Source organism: Dermacentor andersoni, chromosome 4 (genome assembly GCF_023375885.2).
Source record: "Dermacentor andersoni chromosome 4, qqDerAnde1_hic_scaffold, whole genome shotgun sequence".
In the NCBI taxonomy this organism is placed as follows: domain Eukaryota; kingdom Metazoa; phylum Arthropoda; class Arachnida; order Ixodida; family Ixodidae; genus Dermacentor; species Dermacentor andersoni.
Window position 1 is genome coordinate 223,680,557 of NC_092817.1, and position 12,945 is coordinate 223,693,501.

Below are 12,945 nucleotides of genomic sequence, written 5' to 3' on the forward strand. Positions count from 1 at the left end.
TCCACCCCGTATCATCCCCAAACAAATGGCCTTACGGAACGCACGAACAGAACTCTTACTAACATGCTGTCCATGTATGTCGAGTCAGATCATAAGAACTGGGACAGCGTGCTACCTTTCATTACGTACGCATTTAACACCTCAAAGCATGAAGTTACGGGCTACAGTCCCTTCTTTCTTCTCTACGCTCGTCCGCCTCGTTATACACTAGACACTATCTTCCCGTTTTCCAGCCACGATAATCTTTGTATATCAGAGACAGTCTGTCTTGCTGAAGAAGCCCGACGACTTGCTTCGTTACGCACTCTTGTTTCACAAGACCGCTCGAAGGCACGCTGCGACCGCCGACGCCGACACGTGATATATGACCCCGGTGATTTAGTGTTGCTCTGGAAACCAACCAGGAAGCGTGGACTATGTGAAAAACTGCTGGCCCACTATGTTGGACCCTATGTTATTACGGAGCGCATCAGCGAATTAACCTACCGCATAGCACGTCTCACATCAAATGGCCGACGGTCAGCAAAGACTGAACTTTCGCATGTCGCCCGTTTAAAGCCCTTTATTTCTCGACAGCCTGTTTGACTTGCCCGGCGGGCTTCGTCTGCGCGGAGGGAAATGTGACGCTCTTAGGTGCATAGTGGGTTCACGAATGTGACGCGCTTAGGTGCATAGTGGGTTCACGCCTCAAAAAAGAGTATGCGGGGGCACCGGAGGGTAGTGAACGAGGACGACGACGTGTGGCTGGCTGGCTGAATCTCGACAGGCGCTCAGTTGACCAAGGCCATCGCTTCTAACTCTACCCGGCTTCAAAGTAACGCCTTTTGTGGGCGTAACAATATTGTTAAATATTGCAGAAAGACCATAATAGTGGCTGGCGATTTTAACCTTTCCAGCATAAATTAGAAGAAACTTTCGTCACCTACTCTAGCGGACCAAATTATTTTCGACACAATGTTAGCTTGCGATCTCGACCAAGCAGTTCACGTTCCAACACGGGTGCAGGGATCTGCTTCCTCTATTCTTGATCTGGTTTTTCACAGCAGATCTCTTCGAGACGTTGAAATAACTGTTGAGGAAGGCATATCAGATCATCGGCTAGCGTGCTTCACATGTCGAACAGATAGTTCAAACAATAACACGCTTAAAGATTGCAGATCCGTCAAAAACTATGCTAAAGCAAATGACGAGTCCGTTATCGATTACCTTGAACTAGCACTGGAAGACTTCTCTGGCGATGATGTTGACTACCTATGGCTAAAGCTGAAATCCATTTGCCACTTCTGTATTGACAACTTCATCCCTAGTAAAATGAAGAAGGTGCACCGAAAAAATCCTTGGATCAATCGAGATATAATCCACCTCGTCAGAAAAGTAAAAAGATTCCGAAGGCAAAAAAAATTTGGCCCAGTATTCGACGAGCTAAAACAAACACTCACTAAAAAAATTAAAGCAGGTAGGCAGTTTTATTGCTCCCACACGCTGACCCAATTTCTTAAGACTGACCCTGAAAAATTTTTGGCAACATTTGAACTATAAGAAGAGGCAAGCTCTTGATCACCTAAAGATTGATGGTCAGATAATTCAAGATAAGCGACACCAGGCATCCAAATTTAATCATTACTTCCATTCTATCTTCTCCGAGTCTAATCAGTGCTCTCCGGTCATTGCTGAAGATGTGGAAAACGTAAATTCTGATTTTATAACATACGAGGGTATATTTTCTAGGCTCTTAAATCTAAACACAAGAAAGACATGTGGTCCTGACGGCATTTCTAATGCTTTTTTTCGTCGCTATGCCGAGTGGCTTTCACATTTTCTTCTCGTAATTTTCCGCTCGTCCATATCTTGTGGCATCGTTCCATCAGACTGGCGGGTCGCTCGTGTTGTGCCTGTATTTAAAGGGACACTAAAGGTTACCAAAAACTCAAGTTAAAGTGGTAGAGCAATGTTCTAGAACGTCTAAGGCGTCAATGTAATCGCGAACAGAGCTTTAGTAACCGAGAAATTGAGGTAAATGCATGACACGATTTGAGACCCCCCAGCGACATTCCGGTACTAGCCGATGACGAAAGCACTCCTCATAATTTGTGTTACTAATACTCAACTACTCGTATTAAAAATATCATTTCATACGATTTTAAGACGGAAAAAAATGCTACTTGTCTACGTCTATTCGATTCTAAGAAAAAATAACATTTTGACGTTACCCTTCAGTAATATGTGTGTTCGAAAGGTTTCGTTTTCGCTCGACTCTGCGCGCTCGACTCTGCGCCGCGCACACTTTGGAGTTTCAGTAGTTTCGTTATCGCGTCGTGCTGTGAGGGTTCTGCTGGCTCGCGAAACTTTCATTTGGAACAAGCAGCGAGAATGCCACGTCCATGTGATGTCGTGGGAAGCCCTCGTTGCTTTCCCGCTCCGGAGAGCCGGTGTCGAGGCCGCCGTCGTAGTACGCAACGACGCCGGCAGTGCGAGCCCTCAGCAGCAGGTCGCGCTCGCTGGTGCTCAAATCGCTGAAGTTGAGCCCACCATCGCGAGCCAATCTGTCGGTGTCAGGGTCCATTGCGACGAGCGTCGAAGTTTGCGTCATAGAATAAAGTACCAGCTTCTGGGCGTCTTGCGCTGGAGTTTGAGGTATAGTAGCGGCGCCTGGTGGCAGTGCGGGAAACGACATCTGGTTCGTGCCAGCTTGGGTCGTATTGAGCCCTGGCTGTGGCGAAGCGCGTTTCTAGGCCGAATTTTGCGTCGATTCGCACTCTTTTATGCCCTGTTGCGAGTGCGAAAAGGCTCGTCACTTCTCACAGACCACGCCGACCACGCTGCGAGCTCGCCGCAGCCTATAGTTTAACGAAAACGGACTCTCCGTGTGCCGTGGGACGTAATTCGTTTCTCTTTCCGCTAGCCACCATACTCCCGCTTTCGCTCTGCTGTCGGCTTTGTCTTGGCTCTGTTTCTGGCCGCGCGTTTGCGTTTTGCGCAGAGAAGCCGTAGCGCCGTCTGCGGACGCTGTTCTACTCACCGATGGCGCGACGTCACTATGAGACCATGATGTCAGTACTCCTCGATTGGAGGGCGGGCGATTTGAACTGCGCTAGAGGTACGCGGACGCTTCAGAACGCATTTTCTCTTAAAATAAGTCTCTCCTTGGCACGAAACAAGCGTTTCGAGGTTTCTGTGATGGTATTTCAACAGTCCACGTTGACTTAATAGTAACCTTTAGTGTCCCTTTAAGAAAGGCGACCCTACATTACTATCAGACTATCGCCCTATATCACTGACGGTTACATCTTGCAAGCTTTTAGAGCATATTATCTCAAATTACATGACGGAATTTCTTGAAAAACGTGGTATTCTGTCCCCGTGCCAACACGGCTTTCGTAAGGGGCTGTCTACCACTACTCAGCTTCTCTCTAGCGTGTACGCTTTCGCCTCCGTTCTTGATAAAGCCGGCCAGGTTGATGTTATATTCCTCGATTTCAGCAAAGCCTTCGATAGGGTCTCTCATTTTGGTTTGATAACAAAACTAAGCAACGATGGGTTTCCACCTAACATTGTAAACTGGATCTGTGCATATTTGAGCATGCGCAGACAATTCGTCGATGTTGAGGGCCATTACTCTGGATGTCTCCCCGTAAATTCGGGAGTGCCGCAGGGAAGCGTGCTCGGACCGCTACTTTTCCTAGTATATATTGATGACATAACAGCATGCATAGACAATAGTGTGAGTATTAAATTGTTCGCGGACGACTGCTTACTTTACAAAGAGATTAAAGATGCCAATGATCAAGTGATCCTGAATAAAAGCCTTGCTGCGATTTCTGACTGGCGCGATACCTGGGAAATGAAACTTAATGAAGAAAAAACGGTTTTTATGCGCATTACCAACAAAAAACACCCTCTGACAAATCAATACACTACTAATCAATCCGCGGTCTGTGAAACAGACTCTTTTAAATATTTGGGTGTAACCATCAACAATCGTCTAACCTGGTCGCAACACAGTGATAATGTTTGTGCGTCTGCTCGACGTAAGCTCGGCCTACTGAGACAGAAGCTTAAACATTCTCCTCCATCCGTAAAACAATTGGCATTCAACACACTCGTAAGGTCGCGATTAGAATATGCTTGCGTCGTTTGGGACCCATTCACGAAAAAAGATATTAAAAAACTGGAAAACATAAACAGGCTTGCCGTCCGCTACATATATAATTGTTATGGACGTTATGACTCCCCCTCTCAATTGATTAATGAAAATAATATTGCCACCCTAGAATCCCGAAGGAAGGTAGCACGCCTAACATTGCTTTTCCGCCTTTGGAAAAGGGATCTACAACTTAGTCATTCACCCTGTCTCCAGCCGCTACCTGCTAGAGCTACCAGAAATTATCACCCCTACAAAATAACCCCTATTTTCGCGCGTACAAATTGCTTTAAATATTCCTTCTTTCCTAGAACAATAAATGATTGGAACTCTCTGCCGACCGATGTATTCCTGTCCAATAACATATTACATGCCATTGAAAAACTGCATTTCAAATAAACGTGGGACCACATGAGTACTTTCATGCGTGTTAGCATGAAAAAAAAAGACAACAACCTGTGTAAACTGGTGCTGTAAATATTTCTCTCCTTTCAATTCAATCCCTTGCATTGTATGCTTGTAGAATGTGTTTTTTTATGTATTTATATCATCCTTCAATGTACCCCATATGATTCCATGTATTTCATATTTCATATGCACTTCTTTTCTTTGAACGTATTTAATTACATTACTGTATGAACGTATTCCCTCCTGCCTGGGTCACAAGTTGGCCTGGAGTATTCTGTAAATAAAAAAAGAATAAAAAAAAGACAAGGTGTGCGCCCTACCAAAAGGTGCATGTGCATGCTTACGAAGTGGTTTGGCAGAAAAGCACGCGCGCGCTCTGAAAAGAGCAGCATGGGCGTGCTTAGCACACGGTTTGGCATAAATCCACGTGCTGATGCTGCCAAAAGCAGCCTACCTGTGCTTAGCACTATGGCTTGGTAGAAAACCACGTGCGCAGCCAAAAGCACCATGCGCGTACCTATAGTGTGAATTGGCAGAAAACCACGTGCGCGCGGAGGCAAAAGCAGCATGTGCGTTTTAGCACGTGCTTTGGCAGAAAACCACGCGCGCGCGCTGCCAAGAGCTGCATGTGCATGCTTAGCACATGGTTTGGCAGAACCATCTGTGAACCATGCAGAACCATGAGTGGGCATGTCGGCTGGCCTCCTGTCAACATGAAGCTAAATCCGTTCCTGTTCTTCATGCAGTTCCTCCTTCGCTGGACAGTGACGGTCAGCGCATTACAATATCCAGCACAGCCGTTTATCATCGCTACCGCCCGTCCTCAAGTTTACGCACATGACTGGCAGCACTACAACGACAGCTGGGCGTCATCGCACCGTGGATTATCGACGTCACCCGCAGCTATAATGAGCCCGCCTTGGTCACGACAGTTCAGTGGGCACGTCGGCTGGCCTCCTGTCAACATGAGGCTAAATCGGTTCCTGTTCTTCATGCAGGTTAGTAACGAAGCTTGTACTGTGAAATCAGACAATCCGTGCTTTTTCCAGCTGACGTGCCCACACTGTCTTAGCATTGACTGTTTGAATGTTCGAAATGTACTATCGCTACTGATGTTAAGCGTGGACGTGTAACTGAACCTGGTCCTACGGTAGACCAACAACTCACTGAGTTGCTTAAAGGGCAAAAAAGCATCCATAACAGACTCGACGAAATTGAATCCAAGCCGAATATTGTTGAGGAAGCCACATTAGCTATCGCAGAAGTTAAAACTGAGGTGCTCAGACTTGAAGGGACTATTCGAACTATGGAAAGTAAGCTGATAGAACTAGAAGACCGATCCAGGAGAAACAACATTATTGTTTTCGGTGTAAAAGAGCAAGATGACGAAACAACAGATGATTAGACTGATAAGGTGGTTAACGGCGTTTTCAGCGAGACACTAGATGTGCCTGTTTCTTCGGTCGAACGGATTCACAAGATGGGCCACAAGCAACTCAACAAACGCCGTCCCGTGATAATAAAACTGATCGACCACCGTGAAAAGGTGGCCATATTTAAGAATTGTCGCAAGCTGAAATGGAAAGATGTCTCGATTTCGGAAGATTTTTCAGCCCCAACCAGACTCAAACGTCAGAAATTCTGACAGAACGCCTTAGAATTAAGAAAAGCAGGCGGCAAAGCCCAGTTGGTCGACGACAAAATTAAAATTGAGGACGAACTGTTGGAATGGGATGCGACAGAAAATAAAAGGGTTCCTGTTAGAAAACCTGACCCCAACAAGAAGCAATGAACTGAAACTGGCAATAAACAACCATTTTTTTGCCTGAACCTTAATGCCCGTAGCATTATGTATAAGTCCGAAGAAATAGAAAGCATCATTCTGACGTACAAACCACATTTAATAATAATAACCGAAACTTGGCTGCGCAGTGAAATCAGCGACGATGAGGTAACGCCACCGGGCTATCAAATTCACCGCACGGATAGGGATTCCCGAGGCGGTGGTGTCGCAATTATCTTCCAAGAAACGCTACACGTGGAGAAGCTTCCTGGCTTACCTGGTATCGAGAACGTAATCTTAAATGTCTTTCTTGATGACCTTAGTCTCGTAGTAGCAGGGTTTTACAGGCCGCCTAACTCAGGTAATTCCTTTTTGGAGAAACTTAATGAATTTTTATGCGCTAGCACAAGTGATTCTCGGAATTTGGTTCTCGGTGGCGATCTTAACGTACCGTCCATAAACTGGAACAGTAAATTCCCCGACCCCTTACGCAGCTCTACCGAGCCATTTGTTGATATTATTCTTTTCCATGACCTAACAAATTATACCGAACCAACATGGATACAAGGGGAAACCATGTCTATTTTAGATCTTTTTCTTGTCAGCAATAGCATCCTTAATCGCAGTCCGAAAACGTAAGTTGTTGAAGGCGTATCTGATCATAAGGTGGTAAGTTTATATGTAGATTTGAATTGTATAAAGAAAAGCAACAAACAGGCATCTATAATACCGATTTTTGCGCGTTCTGATGATGTGAGTATATTGGACCAGCTTGATATCTCGTTTTCACAATTTGTTGTCCTCTGAGTCTGGGGAAATTTCCGTTGATGAATTGTGCCTTTTGTTCAAAAACCTTGTTTTAAGGTGCATACAAGATTTCGTACCATTCCGAGTGAAGTGTGTGCAACGCTCAAACCCATGGATGACTAAAGACATTGTACGCTTGGGATGGAAGACGAAAAGGATCCGAAAGAAAGTTCGTCGTAGTCCTTCCGATGATACCGTGCAAAAACGTTCCGGCATGCGCAGACAGTTAAAACACACTATCAAAAAGGCTAAGGAACATTATCACAGTGTAACTATGAAAAACTTTCTTCTTTCGTCCCCTGCAAAATTTTGGCGTCATTTCAAACAAAAAAGAGTACGATATCGATTCTATGTATTGATGGTACACCTGTTACGGATCCATTTGCCAGTTCATTCAATGATTACTTCTGTTCAGTGCTCACGAAAGGTGATGGCAATCAGCCACAATTTACACTAACTCATGAATGCCCTGCTATAGGTGACGTATCAATAAATGAGGAAGGCGTTTTTTCACTTCTTTTGAAAGTGGACAGCAAAACATCCCTTGGAATAGACGGCATACCGAATGCGTTCCTCATTAGGTATGCCGAATGGTGCTCGAAATATTTAACCACAATATTTAAAGAATCCTTACGGTGAGCGGAACTTCAACATTATTAGAAATCGGGAAGAATTGTCCCCGTTCCTAAATCACAAAATCCATCACATATTGCGATATACCGGCCTATCTCCATTTTATGCAAATATGTGAAGACGCTTGAACATGTCATTTTCAAGCATATATCAAAGTTTCTTGAACATAACAACCTGATCGATTCCAGACAGCATGGTTTTCGCAAGAACATGTCAACGGTAACACAGTTGCTCAAAACCGTTCATGATTTTGCTGCATCATTAGATAAGCAAAGCCAGGTAGACATTGTATTCTTAGATTTCAAGAAAGCCTTTGATCGCGCGTCCCATCCTAAACTGCTTGTCAAAATTAAATCAATATTCAAGAACACTTAATTAATATCCTGGACAGAAGCATATCTTTCATTGCGACAGCAGAGTGTTTCCATCGACAGCATTAGCTCCAATCCGGCCCCAGTTTTGCCAGGCATACCGCAGGAATCCATCCTGGGAGTACTGTTCTTTTTATTTTTGTTAATGACATTACTGAAGACATACCAGTGAAAACTAAGTTGTGTGCTGACGATTGTAAATTGTGTAACGTAATTCAGTGTCCGAATGATCAGGCTCTTCTAAATTCATCTCTCTCTAAAATAGACCGTTGGTGTTCTGAGTGGCAAATGAAGGTAAATCAGAAGAAAACCGTATCGATGACAATAACAAGAAAACAGATTCCCCTACACTTCCAATATTCAATAAATGGCTGCAGTCTTTCTTCAGTAGAGAGTTATAAATACTTGGGTGTCATGATCACGTCTGATCTCAGGTGGAACACACATATTAACTACATACAAAAAAAAAGGCCACGAAGAAGCTTGCGTACCTGAAACGTTCCCTACGTCAGTCGACAGAAGGAAAAAAGTTACTGGCATATAAAACACTTATTAGGCCGATTCTTGAATATGCTTCCGTTTTATGGGACCCATTTACTGAAGTTAATAAAAAAAAACTCGAAAATGTCCAATGAAAATGAATAAGATTTGTCTTTAATTCACACAGCAGGCACACATCTCCGACACAGCTGCTAGAAAAAGCCAATTTAGAAACACCTCAACAAAGCCGTCATCGTGATAGGTGGAAATATAAGTGTTTTACATATCATGATAATCTGCGTGTCCCAATAAGGAATTTTACATTCAACAGGTGACTCGTCGGTCCACACGAGGAAATCACTCGAAAAAAGCTAAAAATTCGCCTGCAGAACCGATGGCTTCAGTAATTCATTTTTTCCATGAACTATGCGAGAATACAACCGGCTCAGTTCACACATTGTCGAGAAGGCCACCATACAGTCATTCTTAAGTGCTTGATAATTCCTCTATCAGCCTTCGATTTTCAGCAACACATGATCTCGCGACATATGCTATGGTTTTCCCGCAAAATGCTTCGATATGTGATGAATTAAAGCAGTTGGTCATGTCGTGCGACGCGCATAAGCAGCTTGAATGGTCCGGGTTCTTATTTAATTTTTTCGTGTCAAGCGCTCTGTCAACATATCAGTGCACAATTTTATATCTGTAGCACGGGTGCAAGTTGCTTTTCAATCCGTGGTGTGAGCCTTGTGTAATGTGTTCTTGTCTTCTTATTTTTGATGATTTCATCATATGTACTGTCCACTCCTTCCCACGGCCTTCTCTGAAGGCTGGCAGTATTTATCAAATAAAAAAATTAAACAACGCACGCGCGCTAACAAAAGCTGCTTGTGCTTGATTGCCAAGTGGTTTGCAGAAAACCACGCGTGCGCGCTGTCAAGAGCAGCATGCGCGTGCATGGAGCACGTGGTTTGGCAGAAATCCACGTGCTCACGCTGCCAAAAGCAGCATGTGCGTGCTTAGCACTTGGCCTTGGTAGAAAACAACGTGCGCTACCAAAAGCATCATGCGCGTGCTTAGCACATGGTTTTTGGAGAAAGACCACGTGCGCGCTCTGCCAGAAGCTGCATGTGCATGCTTCCCAAGTGGTATGTCAAAAAACCACGCGTGCACGCTTGTAAGAGCAGCAGGGGCGTGCTTAGCTCGTGGTTTGGCAGAAATCCACGTGCGGGCGTTGCCAAAAGCAGCATGTGCATGCTTAGCACTTTGGCTTGGTAGAAAACCATGTGCGCAGTCCAAAGCAGCATGCGCGTTCTTAGCACATGGTTTTGGCAGAAAGGGCACGTTCGCGTGCTGCCAAAAGCTGCATGTGTACGTTTAGCACGTGGTTTGGCAGAAAACCACGCGCGCGATCTTAAAATAGCAGCATAGGCGTACTTAGCACATGGTTTGGAAGAAATCCAGGTGCGCGCGCTACCAAAAGCAGCATGTTCGTGCTTAGCACTTGGGCTTGGTAGAAAACCACGTGCGCATCCAAAAGCAGCATGCGCGCGCTTAGCACATGGTTTTCACCGAAAGACCACGTGCGCGGTCTGCCAAAAGGTGCATGTGCATGGTTAGCAAGTTGTTTGGCAGAAATATATGTGCGCGCGCTGCCAAGAGCAGCATGCGTGTGCTTGGGACGTGGTTTGGCCGAAATCCACGTGCGCGCGCTGCCAAACGCAGCATGCGCGTGCCTATCACATGGTCTTGGCAGAAAAGCCACGTGTGCGCACTGCCAAGAGTTGCATGTGCATGCTTAGCAGAAGGTTTGGCAGAAAACAACGTGCGCGCACTACCAAAAGCTGCATGTGCATGCTTACCAAGTGGTCTTGCAGAAAACCACGCGCGCGCGCTTGCAAGTGCAGCATGCACGTGCTTAGCACGTGGTTCGGCAGAAATCCACGTGCGCGCGTTGCCAGAAGCAGCAAGTGCGTGCTTAGCACTTGGGCTTGGTAGAGAACCACGTGCGCAGTACAAAGCAGCATGCGCGTGCTTAGCACATGGGTCTGGCAGAAAGTGCACGTTCGCGAGCTGCCAAAAGCTGCATGTGCAGGCTTAGCACGTGGTTTGGCAGAAAATCGCGCGCACGCTGGAAATATCAGCATGGGCGTACTTAGCACGAGTTTTGGCAGAAATCCACGTGCTCACGCTGCCAAAAGTAGCATGCGCGTGCTGAGCACTTCGGCTTGGTAGAAAACCACGTGCGCAGCCAAAATCACCATGCGTATGCTTGTAGCGTGGTTTGGCAGAAAACTACGTGCGAGCGCTTCCAAGAGCAGCATGCGATGCTTAGAACATGGTCTTGGGAGAAAGGCCACGTGTGCGCGCTGCCAAGAGTTGCATGTGTATGCATAGCACATGGTTTGGCAAAAAACAACGTGTGCACGCTATCAAAAGCAGTACGTGCATGCTTACCAAGTGGTTTGGCAGAAATCTACGTGCGCGTCCTGCCAAGAGCAGCATGCGCGCCCTTAGCACGTGGTTTGGCAGAAATCCACGTGCGCGCACTGCCAAAAGGTGCATCCGTCTGCTTAGCACTTGGCCTTGGTAGAGAGCCACGTGCGCAGCCAAATGCAGCATGCGCGAACTTGCCACATGGTTTTGGCAGAAAGGGCACGTGCGCGCGCTGCCAAAAGATGCATGCGCATGCTTACCTAACGATTTGGCAGAAAACAACGTACGCGGGCTAATAAATGCTGCTTGTGCATGCTTACCAAGCGGTTTGGAAAAAAACCACGCCCGCGCGCTGCCAAGAGCAGCATGCTCGTGCTTAGCACTTGGGCTTGGTAGAAAACCACGTGCGCAGTCAAAAGTAGCATGCGCGTGCCCACAGCTTGGTTTGGCAGAAAAGTGTGAGCGTGCGCTTCGAAGAGAAGCATGCGCCCTTAGGACATTGTCTCGGAAGAAAGGCCACGTGTGCGGGCTGCCAAGAGTTGCATGTGCATGTTTAACAGATGGTTTGGCAGAAAACAATGTACGCGCGCTACGAAAAGCTGCCTCTGCATGCCTACCAAGTAGTTTGGTAGAAATGCATGTGCGCGCGCTGCCAAGAGCAGCATGCGCGTGCAAAGCACGTGGCCTTGAAAGAAAACCATGAGCGAAGCCAAAAGCAGCATGCGCGTGCTCAGCACATGGTTCTGGCAGAAAAGAAGGTGTGCGCGCTACCAAAAGCTGCATGTGCATGCTTACCAAGTGGCTTGGTAGAAAACCACGTGCGCGCTTTGAAAAAAGCAGCATGCGCATGCTTACCACTTGGGCTTGGTAGAAAACCATGACCGCAACCGAAAGCAGCATGCGCGTGCTTACCACATGGTTTTCGCAGAAAGACCACGTGCGCGCTCGCCCAAAAGCTGGAGGTGCATGCTTACCAAGTGGTTTGGCAAAAAATCATCGGCGCGCACATCGAAGAGTAGCATGCGCGTGCTTAGCATGTGATTTGGCAGAAATCCAGGTGCACGCGGCGCCAAAGACAGCATGCTCGTGCTTAGCACTTGAGCTTGGTAGAAAACCGCGTGCGCATTCCATGAGTGCAACCATGAGCGCAACCAAAAGCAGCATGCGCGTGCTTACCACATGGTTTTCGCAGAAAGACCACGTGCGCGCTCTCCCAAAAGCTGGAGGTGCATGCTTACCAAGTGGTTTGGCAAAAAATCTTCCACACGCACTTCCAAGAGCAGCATGCGCGTGCTTAGCATGTGATTTGGCAGAAATCCAGGTGCACGCGGCGCCAAAAACAGCATGCTCGTGCTTACACTTGAGCTTGGTAGAAAACCACGTGCGCATTCCAAAGCAGCATGCGCGTGCTTATAGTGTGGTATGGTAGAAAACTACGTGTGCGCGCTTCCAAGAGTAGCATGCGCATGCCCATCACATGGTCTTGACAGAAAGGCCACGTGTGTGCGCTGCCAAGAGTTGTATGTGCATGCTTAGCACAAGGTTTGGCAGAAAACAACGTGCGCGCGCTACCAAAAGCTGCAGGTGTTTGCTTACCAAGTGGTTTGGCAGAAAATCCTGTGCGCGCCCTGCCAAAAGCAGCATGCGCGTGCTTAGCACTTTGCCTTGGTAGAAAACCACGTGCGCAGCCAAAGCAGCTTGGCCTGCCTAGAACATCGTTTTGGCAGAAAACCACGCGGGCGCTCTGAAACGAGTAGTATGGGCGTGCTTAGCCCGTGGTTTGGCAGAAAAAGCGTGCGCGCGCTACCAAGAGCTGCATGTGCCTGCTTAACAAGGGGTTTGACAGAAAACCACGCGTGCGTTATAAAGCAGCATGCGTGTGCTTA